The 21159-nt window shown below is 42.3% G+C and overlaps 1 long non-coding RNA gene across 1 annotated transcript; it reads right to left on the bottom strand.

The window, feature by feature from the left end:
- Nucleotides 1–16804: 16804 nt before the first annotated feature.
- LOC133236621 (uncharacterized) lies at nt 16805–18927 on the bottom strand. The gene is made up of 2 exons (XR_009732948.1): nt 18836–18927; nt 16805–18756 (listed from the first exon to the last, which is right to left on the bottom strand). It is a non-coding gene; the product is annotated as an uncharacterized LOC133236621 (long non-coding RNA).
- Nucleotides 18928–21159: the final 2232 nt, after the last annotated feature.

Below are 21159 nucleotides of genomic sequence, written 5' to 3' on the forward strand. Positions count from 1 at the left end.
ACCTGGGTTACAGTATGGTTCAACTTTAATGTTTCATATTGATTTTCTGCTTGGATGATTATTCAGCATTGAAAATGGGATACTGAATTCCCCTAATACTATTGTTTTGTTTATTTTTCTCTTCAGATTGTTTAGTATTTGTTTTATATATTTAGGTGCTCTAATGTTGGGTGCATATATGTTTCAATTGTTATATATTTTTGATGAATTGACTCCTTTATCATAATATAATGACTTTCTTTGCTTTTTGTACAGTTTTTGACTTCAAGTCTATCCTGTCTGATGCAAATATAGCTACCCTTTTCTCTTTAGGATGCCGTTAGCATGGAGTGTCTTTTTCCATTCCTTTACTTTAAACATATGTGTGTCCTTAAAGCTGAAGTGTCTCTTGTAGGCAGCAGACAGTTGGGTCTTCTTGTTTTCTCCATTCAGCTACTCTGTATCTTTTGTATGGAGAGTTTAATCCATTTGCATTTAAAGTAATCATCAATAGGTAAGGACTTACTAGTGTGGTGTAAGTGACTTACTAGTCACTCAGTCATGGCTGACTCTTTTGCAATCCCATGGACTGTACCCTGTCAGGCTTCTCTGTCCATGGATTTCCCAGGCAGGGATACTGGAGTAGATTGCCATTTCCTTTCTCCAGGGATCAGCCTGACCCAGGGATCAAAGCCACATCTCCTGCATTGCAGTCAGATGCTTTACCACAGAGTCACCAGGGAAGCCCCAAGCACATACTAAGGCCATCTTGCTAATTGTTTTTTAACTGTTCTCTAGTTCCTTTGTTCCTTTCTTGCTGATTTGCTTTGTGAATTGATGATTTTCCCATTCTGCTGCTGCTAAGGCACTTCAGTCGTGTCCGACTCTGTGCGACCCCATGGACGGCCGTCCGCCAGGCTCCCCCATCCCTGGGATTCCCCAGGCAAGAACACTGGAGTGGGTTGCCATTTCCTTCTCCAATGCATGCATGCATGCTAAGTTGCTTCAGTCGTGTCTGACTCTGTGCAACCCCGCAGACAGCAGCCCACCAGGCTCCTCTGTCCACAGGATTCTTTGGGCAAGAATTCTGGAGTGGGTTGCCTTTTCCTTCTCCAGATTTCTCCCTAATGGTTTGCTTTTATTAATTTCTCTTTATCTTTGTGTGTGTACTGTAAATTTTTGCTTTGTGGTTACTATGAAACTTACACAAAACATCTGATAGCTATAACAGTCTATTTCAATCGGATAACTTTGATCACAAAAATTCTACTCTTTTCCCTCATTTCATGTTTATGATGTCACAGTTTATGTCTTATTATATTGTATATCCATTAACAAATTATTGTAGCTATAGTTATTTGTAATACCTTTGTCCTTTATCCTTTATACTGGAGTTAACACTATACCACTGTATTAGAGTATTCTGAATTTGACTATATAGTTACCTTTACCAGTATATCTTATATGTTTATATCTTTTTATGTGACTAATTAGTACCCTTTCATTTAAGCTTGAGAATTCCTTTTATCCTTTCTTATCAGTCTAGTGGCAATGAACTCCAGCAGCTTTTGATTCTCTGGGAAAGTCTTTATGTCTCCATTTCTTTAAAATTATTTTGTATTGAAGTGCTGTTGCATTAACATTGTTGTATCAGTTTTTACTGTACGGCAGAATTAATCAGCCGTGCATATACATATAATCTGTCCCTTTGAACTTCCTTCCCATTCACGTCACTGTTGCATTAAGTAGAGATACCTGTGCTGTCCAGAGTGTTCTCACTACTTGTCTGTTTTATGCATAGTATCAATAGTGTGTGTGTGTCTGTTCCAATCTCCCAGTTCCTTCTACCTCTCCCTCTCTCCCCCCTTGGGCAACTATGGATTTTGTGCGGTTTTGTTTGACATAGACTCAGGTTTAAAGTCTTTGCTCCTTGGAATTACACTTGGAACTCTACTGGAAAATGTTACCCTTCTCTTTTCTCTATAATATTGATATACCTGTCACATTCGAGCAGGACCCACGATTAATCTAAATACGCAGGTGTTCCTAACTGAGGCTGGAGGTTTGAATTTGCTTCATTCTATGCAGTCTGTTTTAATTTTGATTAATTGCCATCAGGAATAATAACTCCTCAGCGCAGATCATTAGGAAGCTACAGAATCGATTATGTTTAGCTACAGACTATGTAAAGCTAGTTACCACCACTGAAATGATCATAGATACCCTTGATGTTGAAATGTTGTGCATGCAAGGAATACTTAGGTCATTCCAGCTGGATTTCAGAAACAAATTAAAATGGAATTGGAAATGCCTTTTCATAAATAAGTTAGCTTTCAAAGTTGCACTTTTTTTCCCTCAGTAGATTTTTAATTCTGACGTGAAAATCAGTAACATCATCTGGTAGTTATGGTTGGTAGAAATAATATACTTTAGGTATATGCTTGAAAATTTACCTCAGTACATATCTGCAATAATTAGGTGGGAGACTCATGAGCCCCCGACATGTAAGAAAGGACCCTGGCTTACCTGCTGGCCTCTACCTGAGACCCCTGCCTTAGCTGAGTCACTAAATGCTTCACTTTGTGACTGAGGCATTAGCCTCCCAACTTGCTTACTTGTCGTATAATTTCTTCTTGGCCCACTCATGTGTGACCCTTTGGGCTCGCTGTCCCTGGAACACTCCTCCTCCCCCTTGTCACCTGGCTGTCTCTTCACACTGAGGACTTCCTTGACCTGCTCCCCACTCTAGGGAGCTTCATTGGTTGCATCACTCCCCCAGGTGGCTCCTCCATGTGTCGCATTGCACACTGGACCATTTCTACATAACTGCTGTCACATTTATTGTCACTAAATGTCCATCTCCTGTTAGAGGAAAGTTTGTCTTGCGTCCCTGCAGCTCTGGTTCAGTGGTTTGTAACCTTTTTGTCTTCACACACTCCTTTGAGAATCTGATGAAAACTATAAACTTCCCCTCTAGACAAAGTAGTCTTAACTTTTACAGATAATTTCGAGGAGTTCGGGGGCCCTCTAAGTCCATCTGTAGACCCTAGCAGTTCATGGACCACTGACTAACAACTGCTGTACTAGCTCCTGGATATATCTGGATATATCACTTAACAGATGCTCACCATTGTTCTAAGCACTTAACAGATCTGCCCCATTTATTCCTTGCAACAACATTATGAGATAGACACTTTAATTATCCCCAGTCTACAGATGGGGAAACTGAGGAATGGCTCAGAAGTGACTTGGCCGAGGCTGATCCTGAGTCTTCTCTTAAGCAGCCTGCTCTGTTATCCACAGCACTACATTGTCTCTCATTGTGATCCTGTTCATAAAAGGTGCTGCACAAGTGTCTATTGAATGAACCATGAAAGGAAGGAAAGTAATAGTGTTATATATCAGAAACTATGAATAAGGTTAAAGTCATGCAGAAAATGAAGAGGCTTGCCATTCAAATGGTCTTTCAGTGGAATAAATAGCATAGGAGGTAAGCTACACTTACCTGGTTAAGAACCTGCCTGCCAATGCAGGAGACGTAAGAGATGTGGGTTCCATCCCTGGGTCAGGAAGATCCACTGCAGGAGGGCATGGCAACACACTCCAGTATTCTTGCCTGGAGAAGCCCATGGACAGAGGAGCCTGGTGGGCTACAGTCCCTGGGACTGCACAGAGTTGGAATGACTGAAGCGACTTAGCACGCATGCACAACCTTCAGTTGGCTTTAAGGATAAGAGGTAAAATGGCATGGAACTTTCACTGAACACTTAATGCATGCCTGACATAGAATTTGTAGTTCATGAACAGACTATATTATGTAACAGTGGTAAAAGACCTGGAGATATAGTTGCATTTTGAGTCCACTGTTGACTCTGGGGAAGGACTGAATGGAAATATGTAATATGCCATGTTGTTTAAAGCAGGCACTTAGAAAGCACAGTTTGTAAAAGCCTGTCTATTGACTCCCAATGGCATTTAAGGAATGGAAGTATTACTGCTAGAATGGAGAAGAGTTAAGGAGGGAGGGTAGGGTCAGTTTTGTCTTCCTTTTAATGAAGATAAGACTTTTAAGTCTTTTGTGATTAGAAAGAGTTACACAATTACAGTTAGATGTGAATAGGACTTTTACTCAGTAGCATGTGTGCACGCTCATGTGCACACACACACACACATACATACTACTCTGGTTTCAGAAAGGCGAGAAGGGCAGGTGTGAAAGATGGAGGAAAAGAGACAAATATCTTATTATCATGTGCCAGTAATTACATTAAATGATTCCAAACAGACACTCCCAGCTGATCTAGCCTCTAGTTCCTACAATGGCCAATGGTTTGATGGTCAGATGTCTGGTACTACTCGGCTGCAGTGGGGATCTGGCAGGAGAAGCAGCAACAGGGAAGCTTTTTGTGCTCAGAGAAGCTTGTAGTCTTCTTCAGAAGCATAGGAGAATATTACACGAATGATTCTAATCCCTGTCTGTGAGCAGTTTTAACCACACTCGAGAAAACGCATCTGGTGTCATTCATCCCCCGTGGTTGCAAAGGCCAATCTTACTGTGTTCTGCATATCTGAGTCAGGAGATTCATCTCCAGGTGGTGCCTTGAATCACTGCTAGCCTGTCTGTAGAGGTGGGTCCATTGTGCACAGGGCCCACACCTACCTGTAAAGCTCTCGAGGATATGAATCTGTGTGTTTGGTGGGGAGGCACACCGCAGGTCGATCCCAGAGATCAAGGATGTTTGACACTGGTCATCATCCAAGTTTCTGTCCTCATGGTGGATCTCCGTAATAGTCAAAGTACTTACGACTCCATCTCACAAATTGTGAGTGTTGGTGATACTTTTCCCGTCAGTCATTTTAATTGGCCTCACGCTTATCCACATCACTGACTCCAGGTATTTTGGTTTCTCAGTGTCAATATATTTGGGTGAAGGAGAATGCTATAAAGAACAGACTAAGACTGGACTTTTTGGAGCTAAATTTGGAGAAATTTTCATTTTTTTATAATATAAAAATATTGTCTGCAAATGTTATAGCAAGCTATTTGAAATATTGGGTTGGAAATGTTTAAAAATTTTTTAAATGCTAGCTTGAATATTCTTTTATAATAGCTGTTTTAAACTACAAGCAGTATGGAACTCTTACTTTGAATTATAGTCCTTTTCTATAAGAAATCATCAGCAGAAGGCTAAATCAAGCCAGCTCTCCACTGAGTTACAATCATGGAGACTCTAATGATATGGGCTGCATCTCGAGTTGTGTTGTGATTCATTAAAATTCTTTTTGCCCCTTTTCAATGGGATGCATATCAGCATTCTAAATTCTAGTCTCTTCCTGTTTCAAAAAAATGTAGACAGTTAATAGAGTATATTTGTATCTCATTTGTTTGTTAATTTGATTTTGCAATGATCTCTTTGTCCCTTCACTTCTGTAACCCTCTGCTGTGCCTATACTACCAGTCAAAATGCAAATTTCCTTAGAGGCCTGCCCAGACTATCCCTAGCAAAAGAATTTTGATCTTGCAAGAATGATTTGCATTTGGGTGAAGGATTCCCACCACATGTATAAATTCGCACCTGGATGTAAATCCAGGGAGAGGGGGCTCAGTGGTGGGCTTGGGGAGAGGGAGCTGAAAACTTTGGGGGTGAAGGGAGGTGTTATACTACATGAGGAATGCAACCTCGTGAGACAGAACAGGACTGAGAGTGAAGGCTTTGATTTTTGCCCTTTTGGAAGTTGTGCAAAGGTTTGTATCCAGAAGATGTTGCTCCATGTTGTCAGGGCAGTTGAGTTTATGTCAGTATTCTGCCCTTTGGCTTTCAAAGATAATTCTGGGCAGCCCAACTAGGAGAGGTTATCAGGTCCCCTGCCTGCTGTTGGGGATCACTATTTTACTTGTGTAAACTCCATGTGGGAATGTGTATCTTTCCTCATCACGGATCATGTCCTTTCTGTAACTAGGCACCCAGGGAAGTCTGGAAGTTTCCCTCCTAGGGATGCGTAGCCTTGGAGCTGCCCATGTGAAGTTTATCTTTGCTTGTTCTAATGTTTGCTATCTGGAGAGGATTATCCAGGGAATCATTTAGCTTAGGTGTGAGGCTGATCTTTTTCATGTCTTCTCCCCTTGTGAAAACATCAGGGCTTTAGATTACAAACCAAACCTAATTCCTTCAGGAAGAGTGGACTCTCAGGAGAAAATAGGAAAAGTCAAGGATTATTGAAAATTGGGATACAATGTGTTTTTCTCTACACTTTTTGGAGAAGAAGGGCCTATGATTTATGTTGGAGTTCTGCTCTGTGTTTTAAGATGTGAATCAGAATCTTTTAGAAACCATTGCTTTTTCCAAGTCAAGAGCAGAAAATGAAGTTAGAAGTAATTTTTAATACATATCCAGTTACCTGAATATTATTTTACCAGTCTGAATAAAGAGAGAGAACATGATTTTAGATTATATATTATAGTTTAATATTTGTTAATGACCTCATAAAAATTAAATCAGATTGTGCATCATGTATTCTACATTTTAACTAATGTAGTTTTAATATAGGGACTTTTGAGCATAGTTCAGTATTACTAATCACAGTAAATATACTGGTTAAGGGTTACATACTATAAGAAGATAAAAATAATTGAGCTGATTAGGAGTTTTATCTAATTACACTGGTCCATTAAAAAAAGTCTTGGCTAAATGGCAAAATCATAATACCTAAACTATATTGCTGGAAATTCAAATGCTGTCTCTCTAGCTTTCTCCTCTCTTTATCCTGTGGAACATGATGTACCAAAGATCTTATTCTGCAAGTTTTTGCAAGATTATTTCAACAGCTCTCCCTCCAAATTCCTTCTGTAAGAGTCATTGCTTTTTTTGAACAGTGACTGTCTTTATAATTTGGGCCTTGCACCCCTGGAAATCCTTGGAGTTCTTTTAAGGGGTCCTGGAATCTATATTTATACCAAGTACTATCAAGGACAGAATAAATAATGTATTGGAATATATGCAGATTTTTCATGTGTAGGTTGCTGTTGGCGTGATTCATAAATACAAAATATGCTTCTTTCACAGTAGCTTTTGGTAGTCTCAGTCAACACAGACTAAAACAAAACTATCATTAGGTAGAACAGGGGCTCTTATACTTGAAAAGCTTGGAAACTACTAGAGAAAAGGAGTGGAAAATGCCACAAATATGGCACATTTACATTTGAACTGAAGTTCCTTGTGTATACTTCTGAATTTGTTGTTTAGTCACTAAGTCAGGTCTGACTCTTTGGGACCCCATGGACTATAGTCCCCAAGGCTCCTCTGTCCATGGGATTTACTAGGCAAGAATACTGGAGTGGGCTGACATTTCCTTCTCCAAGGGATCTTCCTGACCCAGGGATAGAACCCAAGTCTCCTGCATTGGCAAGTGGATTCTTTTAGCACTGAGTGACCAGGGAAGCCCATGCCTCTGAACTGGGCATAGTCAAAAAGAGTTATTCCAGTCTAAGAATGAATCATGCTTACATAACACATTGGTAACAGAAGTGTAGAGTCTTAGGATTTGTGGGGGAGAAAAGGAGCCTGTTCAAATGATCTGCTAATATGAAGTTTTTTTTTTTCCCATAATGCTTTCCAATTACCACACTGTGGCTAAGTAGATGACAGCTGGCCTCAGAGGTCTATAAACTCATTTTTATTGTGTTTCCTGCCAGCCAGTATCCATTGAATCAAATTAAGGAGAACACTCCACAAAACGTACCCAGCTCCGCCCCCTTCTCCAAGCTGAGCTCCATTTCTCCCGACCCTGGGTCGATTCTGGGTCTAGAAAACCAGAGTGGTGGGTGCAGAGACCAGCAAGAGGCAGATGTACCAAGGCCAACTTGCAAAGACAAAACATCCTACTTGTCGAAGGATAGAACTGAGAACTCACAGATGGAGCACATAATCCGTGTTGAGTTCACACCTACCCTCTGTTAGAAACAAAACCTGTAGTCTAACATTGGGATAGAAAGGACTAGGCCAGGAGGAGGCATTTCTAAGCACCAGAGTTGTCAACTGCCTGGAAAAAACTGCTTCTACTCTGAGTAGGCAAATCAGTCCATTCATTTGATACACTCCCCAGAAGTTTTTACTGTTTATAAATAACTGCAGCTCTCTTTCATGTTTCCACCTCCTGGGTCTGAGGACAGAAGGGAATGGGGCCTGGGAACCTTCATCTGCAACTAAGAAACAGTTTATGGCCGGCCAGGTGCAAACGCCCTATCTAATCTCTGCCTATGTCTGTCTTGGAGCAGCTGCAGCAGTTGGAGAGAGTTATTAAATATCAAGGAAATGTTTGTGCCAATATTGTCCCACTTCAGGGAGGTAAAAGAAGTTTACAAGTTGTTTTCCATTTAGAAAGAGTGACAGTCATCACTGTGGAAAAGCTATTTTTATAGAGATCTCAACAATGGGGGTGAGGAAAAAGTGATCAAGTCCAAATGGAGAGTCTTTATCAGTCTGTTTCCTTTTCGGCACCATGGCCCCTACAGGCGCAAAAGCATTTAAATGTTCTTTTCTTACTGCCAGTGGTTCGCTGTGACTGTGGACAGGATCCTCATGTCTCAGAGCTTAAAGTATGTTCACCTGGAAAACGAAAGTTTTCTTTAAGGCCTCCTGAATGCTCAAGGATATTTTAAAGGTTAATAATACAATTCTGGGTACAGTAAAATGAGATCTTGAAGAAAGACAGTATAAGACCAAAGGAAGTTTTGTATGAATTATTCAGATGGGGTGGTACAGTGCAGTGAACACTGGCTAAGAATCTGAGAGTAAGCATGGGCTCCCTGACTTGCTGAGAGCCTAAGGTGGAACAAGGCATCTGAGCCCAGTTCCCTTATCTATAAGTACCATGAGGAGTTGATCTTTTCAAGACCCCTTTAGTTTTACAAATCTATACTGAATGCATATTACCAATGCAGGAGAGGGGTGGACACTGTGTCAAATATAAAAGAAATAAGATATAATCCATGTGTTTTTATAATGGAGCTAAGACTAGCACAGGCAAAACAATTACCTATTGACATGACATTTTTTACAAAGTAAGATATTAATGTAAGAACAATCTTTATATGTGTATGTATATATATGTGTGTGTGTGTGTGTATATATATATGCCTGCATGCTAAGTTGATTCAGTGGTGTCCAACTCTTTTGTGACCCTATGGACTGTAGCCCACCAGGCTCCTCTGTCCGTGGGATTCTCCAGGCAAGAATATTGGAGTGGGTTGCAATGTCCTCCTCCAGGGGATCTTCACGACCCAGGGATCCAACCCACATCTCCTGCATCCCAGGCAGATTCCTTACCACTAACACCACCTGGGAAACCCTGTTGATTACTTCTGTAGTATACTATTTCCTAAGGAAAAGTGATCTACTGTCTAAAGAAGTTCATCAATCATGGACTACATTAATAGTATCACAGTATTTATGTCTAGGGAGATAATAATCTGTCTTTTCTGATCAGAACATGTTTTCGGTGTTTTTGTAGTTTATTTTTATTTTTCGCTGCACTTGGTCTTTGTTGCTGAGCGTGGGCTCTCTCAAGTTGTGGCGAGCTGGGGCTACTCTCGGTTGCAGCGCTCGGGCTTCTCCACGGATGCTCTTGGTCCCATCCCGTGTCTCTCTGGAACTCCTATCAATCAACCCTACTATCTTCCATATCTCAACGGATCATTTTTACTAATAACTTTTCCTCAGCCAATAACTTTATTTTAAAAGTTTCTATCCTAAATAAATACCCGCCAAACCTCATGTGTAGAAATATGTACCTTTTAAACTACTGCTTCTAATGAGTCCTTGTTAACCATAGTTCTTAAAAGAATATTTAACGTCATATGCTGTCTCCACTTTTTGCCTCCCAGTCACACCTTCCTCATTTTCCAACTATGTTGAATATCATCAGCCTTTGCAAATACAATTGGCTTTAGAAGTCCAGATTGCTTACTGGGTTCTTGTATGTTAAGGGATGCTCATTTATCTGATTTGCATACAGAAATCATTCATAAGTCTGTTCTGAAGTCTAGTTTTCACAAATGTGTTCTCCTACTAAATCAGGATGACTTTTAATTCACTTTGAAACTGTGAACCTAAACTCTGCATGATTTTATTGACTCGTTATTGGTTTTCTCATCATATTATTTTTAACATAATAAGGCTAACTACTTCAGCTCTTTTATACTTAGGAAATAATTTTGATGGTTATAACATTATTTTACTGTAGAAACGATGGTATGTTGAGTGATACAGTATATGAAAACTGGCTAGATTCATTTTTGAATTACCAGTGGAATAAGCATTTGTGACATGAAGGGTCTGAGAAAAGGAACCGTATTGGCTGCATCTACCCTGGGACCGGCATTGTCCAGCTCCACGGCCTCTGAGAATAGAAGAGACATAAATCCCTTTGGCAAAATGCTTTGCAAACAGAAGATTTCAAAAAGGCATGGCAAACCTTAGGTTTCAGTTGCAAGTATAATATATTGCTAAGCTTCACCATCTAGACTATATCAGCAATACTGGTAGTGTTCAAAAGTTCTAATTCCTACCAGATTCAATTCTTAGACTGTTTCTGCATCCAGTGGATTGTAGCAAGCAATATCCTTCAAGGAAAAATTCCTAAAATTTCCTAAAGGTAGAAGTGCAACAGTAATTAATTTCCTGTTAAGATACAAAGAACAAGTTTTGTACAAGATTTGGCTTTTTTTTTTTTTGCAGTTTCCTGTGCTTGACCAAAGCATGATTAGAACAAGAAATTGCCAAAGATAGGATAGAATGAGAGGCAGGGTCTAGGAACAGCGAGGGGGTGGAGAGTGAGCAGTGGTATATATAACTAGATCAAGTCCCATTACTAGGATTTACTCAGAAATTTACAGAATACTGTTATATTAGTGCCTGTATTTTAAAATAGTAGTTCCAATTTTTTAAAACACATTCACATGCACTGTGCATTTGTAGGCGTTCCTCACAAAATGAACTCATTCTCAGCTTAAAGTTAATCAGCCGGAGATGGAGAAGGTCAATGATTTGCCCTGTGTCTTGTGTCTCCTAGCTCAAAGACCTTTCCCCAATGCCACAGGCATGCGCTTATTTACTTTTATCTCGTGGCTCAGATGGTAGAGAATCTGTCTGCAATGCGGGAGACCCAGATTTGATCCCTGGGTCAGGAAGATACCCTGTAGAAGGGCATGGCTACCCACTCCAGTATCCTTGCCTGGAGGATTCTGTGGACAGAGGAGCCTGGTGGGCTGCAGTCCATAGGATCACAAAGAGTCAGACATGACTGAGCGACTAACACTTTCACTTTCATCTCTTTTAGCTTCCATTTCTGAAATGAGAAAGGAGGCAGAGGGAGAGAGAAGTAGAGCTAGATTTGTTATTAGAATAAATGGAATAAGAAGGCAGTGATACTTGGGGAGAATTCTCCAAGCACATCTAGGTGCTAGAATAGAGCCCTCCATTAATAAACAAACAAGAAACTTGCACGGCTATGTGTTTTCCCAAAATAGACTGCATTTACAATCAACTTCTAAAGGCTGAAAACCCTTTCTCTACGTAACACAGGAAAAAAAAAACCCAAATTTTGTATTGAACTCTAACCTACACTTAGAGCCTGCACTTTAGCATATTTTACCAAACAACATTATTCAAAAGAGTTATGGCTTAGCATTAAACAGAACCAAGGGGGAAAAAAAAGAATAACTTCAAAGTGTCCCACAGGTACAAGAAACGGTGTTGGGAATCCTCTGTTAAAGCTGTATGAATCAAATAGCATGCAGTTATTTTGTAACTGGGCTCCCCTGGTGGCTCAGATGGTAAAGAATCTACCTGCAATGCAAGAGATCCCAGTTCAATGTCTGGGTCAGGAAGATCCCCTGGAGAAGGGAGTGGCTACCCACTATAGTATTCTTGCCTGGAGAATTCCGTGGACAGATGAGCCTGGCCGGCTACAATCCATGGGGTTACAGAGTCAGACGTGACTGAGTGACTAACATATTGTTTTGTAACTACCTTTCAGTCCCTTGCTGTAATTATTCATTTGGTTATATGTGCTTTAAATATGAGCTTCCCCAAAGATCTGAAAACAATATTACAGAGAACATGGTGATGATCCTTAAAGTTACTTGGGTTCTCAAAGGGTAATTGCGGTTTAATTTGCTAGGTCTGAATTCCTATCATGACCTCATGGTAATCATGTACTTACTGAGTGACTTTGCGTGGGTATGGGGACCTCAAAATACTGTGTACTGGCTATAAAGTACAGGGGAGCACTCGAGAACAGGCGCAGATCCAAAGTGGTGAGTGTGGTGTGTTTGTACAAGCACCTGGCGGTACAAGCCTTGCAATAAAGATTATTGCATGCGTGTGAGTATTGGGGGTACATGCAAACTCTCACCTGCAGGCTCCTTAGTTCTCTTGGAAGCTGACCAGTTCTCAGAGTAAACAACCTTTACCCCGTCAGTCAAGGGTCACTCCCACTTAGAAAGCTATACACCTCTGTCAAGCACTAGCTAGTCAAGGGAAGAGAAATATAAACGTCTCACCTTCCTTTAAAATCAAGAGCAACAAAAGTAAAAACATCTTTCATCAAATATAAGAAGTACAAGTACAGTTTGGGAGGGAGAACAAGAAAGATACAGAAGACTATGGAAGACCTTGAAGCATCAGAGAGCTGGGGTTTAATCAGAGAGATGAAGGCTGACCTGGAAGTAGAGGCATTAATCTGCTAAGGGCTACTCCTATGAGCTTGCGAGAACCAATTGTTAAATATTCAGGAATCTTGGGAACAGGTTATTACTATTGGAGTCTTGAAATCAGGCATGGTGGGAGTATTTACACCATAAAAACTGGCAAACGCTACAAGCCAGGGCTTCTAGTCCCCACCCAAGCCAATTTACCAGGATATCTCTGAGTTAAAATATCATTAAAGGAACACTATAATGAAAACTCAGTTTTCTAATAATTCTTATGGGACAGCGTCTCCCTACTCACTAACTTTTAGACTTTAACCCTTCTCCTGTTGTTCAGTTGCTAAGTGGTGTCAGACTCTTTTGCAACCCCATAAACTGCAGCACGCCAGGCTTCCCTGTCCTTCACTGTCTCCTGGAGTTTGCTTAAACTCATGTCCATTGAGTCAGTGATGCCATCCAACCATCTCATTCTCTGTCATTCCCTTCTTCTCTTGCCCTCAGTCTTTCCCAGCAGCAGGGTCTTTTCCAATGAGTCAGTTCTTCACATCAGGTGGCAAAAGTGTTGGAACTTCAGCTTCAGCATCAGTCCTTCCAGTGAATGTTCAGGGTGGATCTCCTTTAGGATGGACTGGTTTGATCTCTTTGCTGTCCAAGAGACTCTCAAGAGTCTTCTCCAGCACCACAATTTGAAAACATCAATTCTTCGGCACTAAGCCGTCTTAATGGCCCAGCTCTCCCATCCTTACATGACTACTGGAAAAACCATAGCTTTGACTATACTGATCTTTGTCGGCAAAGTAATGTCTCTCTTTTTAATCTGCTAAGTTTGTCATAGCTTTTCTTCCAAGGAGAAAGCGTCTTTTAATTTCATTGCTGCAGTCACTGTCCACAGTGATTTTGGAGCCCAAGAAAATAAAATCTGTGACTTCAAATCTCTGTTCCATTTTTTCCTTCATTCTGCAGCTCTGCCAACCCTCTCAAGAGACTGTTACAACTGAAAACTAATTTGTAAGAAGACTACGTGCTTAGTCGCTCAGTTGTGTCCAACTCTTTGTGACCCCATTAACTGTAGCCCACCAGGCTCCTCTGTCCATGGGATTCTTCAGGCGAGAATATTGGAATGGGTTGCCATTTCCTTCTCCAGGGGATCTTACTGACCCAGGGATCAAACTCATGTCTCTTCCATCTCCTGCATTGCAGGCAGATTCTTTACCACCTGAGCCACCAGGGAAGCCTGTATTTGCATATTAATATTCAAGAGCATAGATTTGAATTTGAACCCAGATCAGACAACCTGGGTTTGAATCCACAAATCTGTATATACCAGATGTGTGATTTAAATAATGCTCACCTGCTGGTGGCTCAGATGGTAAAGAATCGGCCTGCAATGTGGGAGACCTGGGTTCGATTTCTGAGTCCAGAGTCCAGAAGATCCCCTGGAGGAGGGAGTGGCTACCCACTCTAGTATCCTTGGCTGGAGAATTCCATGGATGGAGGAGCCTGGTGGGTTACAGTCCAGGGGGATCACAAAATATCAGACGTGACTGAGCAGTTAACATTTTCATTTTTTTATCACCTCTTCAAGTTTTGGGTTGTGAAAGCATCATAATAGCTCCCCAACGTAATGGAATCATTGCAGGAATAATATCTTCCTCATAGTGTTGCTGTAGATATTAAATAAGTTTTTTTCTTTTTAAATTTATTTTCTAATTGGAGGGAAATTGCTTTACAGTGTTGTTTTGTTTTCTGCTGTACAATGGGAATCAGTCATAATTATATATATCTATATCTCACCTCCCCCTTGAGCCTCCCTCCTCTCTGCCTACCCCACACCTCTAGGTCATCACAGAGCACCAAGCTGGGCTCCCAGGGTTAATGAGTTATCACGTGTAGTGCATTTGGAACTCTGGCCATAGGAGGCCCTATGTGTGTCTCGATGGCTGTATTTCCCTGGGAAGATGATCGTGGGCATAGGCACACTGTAGACACTCACTAAATGGGAACTGCTTTTATTCTTCTTTCTGCAGTTCTGGTATTATTCAGAATTGGCATTTCACTCATGAGGGCTGATTGCACATTTTGTGTACAGCAATTCCTAATACAGTGTGCGGTTTTATTTTGGCTTCTCTTTAACCTCTAAATCGTGCTGAAACTGATGTCCATCAGTAATTTTTCGGTTGGATTGTGATGCTTTCTTAGATTCTACAATATATGCAAAAATAGCACCAGCCCTTCAAATCTCTGTTATCCACAAGGGTCAGGAACCACAGGGAAACCTTCCATTCTACAGAATCTTAAGTTGGTTGTGTATGTGTTTGTTTGTTTTCTGCCTATAATCTCTTTAAACTATCTTCACTTATCTCAGTCCAAAAAAGGTCAGTCTGCTATGCAGATCAATTAAATGAGATGGAGGAGGAGCAGGAGGAAGAAGAAGGGGGAAATAATCATGACTAACAGCCACTGGAAGCTTTGCCTGAGTGAGAATCCATGCTAAGTGGTTTTATGCATGAATATAAATATATGTATATTCATGAATATACATAACTTATGAGGTGCACAGTATTATGAGCCCTGTTTTATAGAAGAGGAAGCTGAGTCTTGTGGTAATGAACTTACCCAAAAAGTCTTAGAGATAATCAGTGGTACAGGATTCAAGGATAAGCCCTCTAAGCTGTGAACCTGTCACTTAACCATTGTACTTTGTACTCTTAAGCATTTTGGATTCTGAGTTTGAAATAAAGCAACATATTACAAGTTGGCATAATTAAATATATCCAACATGTAAACCCACTCTCCAGGAAAAACACCACCACCAAAGTTTTAGTATTTGCCTATTTCCATGGTGTAAATATTCCCAGTGTGGTTGATTTCAACTGCCTAGCTTTTATAATCCCTACACATCACTGATTAAATATGCCATAGGGTGCAAGAGGAGATTTTTATAAATACCAATGCGTGGACCATTTTTGCTTGGTGAGTGAGGACTTGAGAGAAGTCACAAGGAAAGATAGGGTGCCCTAGAGGAGGGGGAGAGGCACTGTCAGAATCTCTCTGGCCCCTATGACCCACACTGACCATACACATTCAGGGCATGTAGTATCTGTAGTGGGTTCTAAGCCAAGCCTTTTGCTTAACCATTGTACTTTTTATTCTTAAGCGTTTTGGATTCTAGGGTTAAAATAAAGGAACGTAGTATAACTTGACATAATTAAATATATTACAACATGTAAACCAGCTTTCCAGAAAACACAACAACACTAAAGTTTTAGTATTTGTCCACTTCCATGGTGTAAATATTCCCAGTATATTCCCAGATTTCAAGTACCCAGCTTTTAGAATTCTTGCACATCACTGGGCGGTGAGCACCATGGCACAGACCTGCCATCGGAGGAGGGAGACGTGGACCCTGCTGGAAGGCCTCCTTGCCCCATAGAAATGATTTCCCACCTAGAGCTTTGGTGCTTGAAATCTGCCCCCAAGAGGTAGCCATGCCTCTTCTGGAAGCCCTAGGTTCCTCAAAAGTATGAGTGCCTCTGAGGAATTAAATGAAACCTTATGGATTATTTGTACCATCTGGGGGCTCATTTCCTGATAGCAAGTTTTGAAAGAAGGTGGCACGGTCAATTTCTGAGATTCGGATTCTTGAATGGGAGCTCAAAAAAGGGTACAGGAGAGATGGCCTCTGTTACCTCAAAGTAGAATCCTTGCTTTATTTAAATGTCACTTACTACTCATAGCAGTCACCTAATTACACGGAAGGCACTTTTCCATCCAGTTTTTTTTTTTTTAATTTATTTATTTATTTGTAGGTCTTCCCTGATAGCTCAGTTGGTAAAGAATCCGCCTGCAATGCAGGAGACCCCAGTTTGATTCCTGGGTTGGGAAGATCCCCTGGAGAAGGGGCAGGCTACCCACTCCAGTATTCTTGGGCTTCCCTTGTGGCTCAGCTGGAAAAGAATCCGCTTGCAATGTGGGTGACCTGGGTTCAATCCATGGCTTTGGAAGATCCCATGGAGAAGGGAAAGGCTACCCTCTCCAGTATTCTGGCCTGGAGAATTCCATGGACTGTATAGTCCATGGGGTCGCAAAAAGTCAGACATGACTGAGCAACTCTCATTTTCACTATTTATTTTTGACTGTGCTGGGTCTTCGTTGCGCGAGGCCTTTCTCTAGTTGTGGCGAGCGGGGACTTCTCTCTAGTTGTGGGGTGCATGGGCTTCTCATTGCAGTGGCTTCTCTGGCTGCAGAGCACAGGCTCTAGAGCGTGTGGGCTTCAGTTGCGGTTGCGGCGTGTGGACTCAGAAGTTGCAGCTCCCGGGCTCCAGAGCGCAGGCTCAGTAGTTGTGGTGCACGGGCTTAGTTGCTCTTTGGCACGTGGGATCTTCCAGGACCAGGAATTAAACCCTTTTCTCCTGCATTAATAGGTGGATTCTGCCCCACCCCCGAGCTTCCCAGGTGGTCCAGTTGTAGAGATATTTGACTGCCAAGGCAAGAGACACAAGAGACATGGGTTCGATCCCTAGGTTGGAAAGATCCCCTAGAGAAGGGAATGGCATCCTGCTCCAGTATTCTTGCCTGGAGAAGCCCATGGCTGGGAGCCTGGCTGGCTACAGTCCACGAGGTCACAAAGAGTCAGACATGACTGAGTAACAGAACACACACACACACCAGGGGAGACCACTCCTTCCAGTTTTGATCTCTCTGTGTGCTATTGAAAAACTTCCTCATTCAATCAGGATTTGTGTCAAGAGAACCAAAGAAAGAAAGAAAAAATAACCAAATAAAAAGCAAACAGAGGACTTCCCTGATGGTCTAGTGGTTAAGATTCTGTGTTTCCACTGTTGGGGGTGCAGGTCCAATTCCTGGTTGGAGAACTAAGATTCCACATGCTATGGGGCACAGCCAAAAAAAAATTTTTTAAGTGTTTAGTAAAAAAAGAAGCAAATAGAGAAATAAAATTCATAAGGCACAAATAGGGGGAAAATGGCTAAGTCCTCGCAGAACAACTGGCATGGGGCACGGTGGTGACTGTCTGTATGCAATCCGTACAATATGTGTCCTTCTGGTGTAGAACTGTAAATGCCTGTCCTCTGAGGGGCCCGTTGCAGATTGTGAGCACTTAGCACATCCCGAGTGCTCTCTGAATGTTGGGGATGTGAGATCTCCTTAAGGGCATGTCCTGTCAGAAGAAGGTGCCATGCAGATACTAGTATTGTTATTCTTTTGGTGCACATTTATAATTGACTTTCTGTTACACACTGCAGCAAGTTAAATTAATTCAGTATGATTACAGTCATTAAACAAATGCCTGGTAATGATGGCTTTTCTTATTTTAGCATTCCTCAAATCACTGGGGTGATACCATATAAGGCTGTTTGCTCTAGTGTCCATTAATTGGGATGCACAACCTGCCTTTTGCAGTAGAGCCCTGCACACTGCTTTATAGCAGCTGGACCATGATTTAAGGCTAACCACTGGATGAATTTACCTGCGAGCTTTCTCCTATTGCTCGTGCCATTCTGTTAGGTACAATTTACTAGTTCATTACGGCATACCAGTAGCTGAAGGCAATTTCTACCTGCTAAAAACAAAAAGGGCATTGTGCTTTTAAAACCAAAACGCAGGCGAGAACTCTCACCATTCTTCTTTCGGTGCTGAAATGAACCCGAACAATAGGAACCGTGAAAGCTTTCACCTGTGTTTGCACTGGGACCGTCACCCCAAGAATCACTTGCCTTCCCAGCAAGCAGGACAGAAACAGTTAAGTCCTGAGGGCTGTGAGTTAAAAACTGTGCCTGAGAGACACGCAATGGGAGGTGTCCCTGCCAGGTGCGGGTTTGGGGGGGGGGGGGGCGGGTAGCCCTGCCAGGTGCTGCCCTCCTGCAAGTCCGCTTCACAGTCAAGGCCGTCTGACCGGTGCCACCCTCGAAGCTGACCCGCTTCTGCAGAGGACATTGAGCAATCACACCCTGCGAGTCAGCTGACTGCTGTGTCATTGCTGCTGCTTTCTGCATCACCGCTCTGCCCCAGCCCTGGCTCCTGCCGGTTCCTCGTCACAAGGCGTACAACTAGGCAAAAAAAAAGCGACAGTTTGAAAGTGGTCTGTTCCTGCTGCTACCTAGCATTTCTTCCTTGAGGAGCATTTACCTGTGTTTAGCCAGCAGCAGAGAAGCAGTCTGAATGCACACGATGGCTTCACACTTGGCAGCGTGCGTTTGCAGCAGAGCAGGTACTGCCCGGAGCCCGGTGGCCAGACCGCCCCGGTTGGAGCGCGGCTGGCTCCCCAGCACTTGTGGGAATAGTTTGTGGGCTTCTCACGAAGCGCGGCGCCCTACCTGTGGGATAAAGGCTAGGACAAAGGAGATGCCGACGCTGTGTGCCCAGCTGGGGCCTGGGCAGGCAGATTCCTCCACCGCACTGATGTTCCAAGCTCCCAGTTTGGGCGGCTCACGGTTGACTGGCCCAGATCCCCGGCTCCTCAGTTAGAACACGATTTAAAGGAGAAACCAGAATCACTGACCTAAATCCATCCCAGTCCTCTCTGGATTCGGGGACAAGCTGTCGACTAGCAGTGACACAGCCAGCCATCAAGTGGAGAATCTTTGCGACTGCAATCTGGGTGCAGGTGGAGCCTGGGAGATTGACAGTTTAATTGCGGTCCTCTGATGGCTTCTTCTTATTTTTCCTAAATAATCGTGCTCGCTTAAGTTGTACGGTTGCCTGGATTAGTCTGCCTTCTATGCAGTCTTCATCTGTGCTGGTTGGAAATCAGGGTGCCAGGCAAGCCTGTTTAGTGCTGGCTCCTTCCTGCGTGATGTTATTCAACTAGGATGGGTCATACCGACAACAAAGAAGGAAGCAGAAAGCATCACTTTATCTCCTCTTGTGATGTTAGTGGAACATAACTCTTCTTTGCAGCGATTCCCTCATCTTTGTGTGTGTGTGTGGGTGTGTGTGTGTGTGTGTGTATGTGTGTGTTTTAATTCATTGAATCAAAAAGCCTCACAGATATCATCATGAATGTGTGTGTATGTGTGTTTAAAATGATTTGGGGGAAAAAAAGGCAGCCTGTGGAGACAGTGATTTGAGACAGCCGCACGTTTAGGTTACTGCCAATTTGAAATACTTTGGGTTTGTGAAGCTGAGCCCTAAGGGACAAGCTGGGTAACTGAGAAAGAGATCTAGATAAAGAAATAAAAATGACAAGCATAATGGAGGCTCTGCGGAAGGACCGTCAGAGCATCCGCTCCTGGATGGCAATTGCGCCAGGCTGAGATTGAATAATTCATAGATTGAAATTACCCTGCTTTCACCTTTCCATTTAAACCGGCATGATCTGAATCTCTAATCAATTTGCAAGATAAAGGAAAATGCCAGTTTGAATCAGAAGAGCTTTTGAAAGCAGATGCGGCATCCCTGAGCCTGAATCTTTCAGTATCTTTCACAATTATCCCGTGAGAACTATGCTTCATCACGAAGCACCACTACCAGGGAAAATGACTCTGATTACAATAACAACAATAGAATACCATCAAATGATCGCTAATTTACCTAATTTGCTAAGACTGACTATATGCTTTTAATGCCCATGGTATGTCACCCTGCCTGGAACCCTGATCGCTCTCCCTCCGGAACAAAAATGAAGCAGAGTGTGCGATACCTCAACATTCTCCTAGGTTTCAATGTCTCTTTTGTTGGGTTTGCATTTGTATGTGTGTGTGTGTGTGTGTGTGTGTGTGTGTGTTTCGAATTCCTAGAGCCCAAATGGCAATTTGGGGAGATGGTGAGCCTGTTGTGGATTGGGGGTTGATTCTTCGGTATAGGAGAGTATGGACTTGCTAATTTTTACACCCTTTAAATTTTAATGTATACAAGCATGTGTTTACCGGAAGGGAGGGAAGATTCTATTCTGGGAGAGGAGATTAAAAAATGCAGCCAAGATGAAGTTTTCATCTTTGTCTCTATTTTGAAACAAATGCTGTCTGCTTTCAGGTTAGAGAGCCCAGGATTATAATCCTGGGGTGATACGTTAAAAACTTTGCAGGTTGACAGATGCTCAAGAGACATCCAGTAATAACTGGATGCAGCCCCTTTTAAAGAGCATGTGAGTCTGAGTGAATCAATGAAGCTTCGGTCCTTGACTTTGGTTGTTGTTATTTGTGTCTGCTCGCTCTCTAAGCAGAAGTTTCACCTAAACAAGTGCTGCAGGTTCCATCTCTAGGGTCATTGTGTCACCCCAGGACAGTGGCATGGCTCTTCAAGCCTCCGTGGAGAACAGACTGTAGTCATTTAATAGGCGCAGGGACTTGTGGAATTTTACTCTCGCTAGCAGACAGTGTGCGGGCTCCCGCTACTGAAGTAAGTTCAGTTTGACTATCTAGATAGGATTTCTGGGATGACAGTCTCTGGTGGTTGAGGGAAGGTAGGGTTGAAAGGTACCTGTCCAATATTGTGAGTTTCTGGCTGAAGAC

This window comes from Bos javanicus, chromosome 23 (genome assembly GCF_032452875.1).
Source record: "Bos javanicus breed banteng chromosome 23, ARS-OSU_banteng_1.0, whole genome shotgun sequence".
Taxonomy (NCBI): domain Eukaryota; kingdom Metazoa; phylum Chordata; class Mammalia; order Artiodactyla; family Bovidae; genus Bos; species Bos javanicus.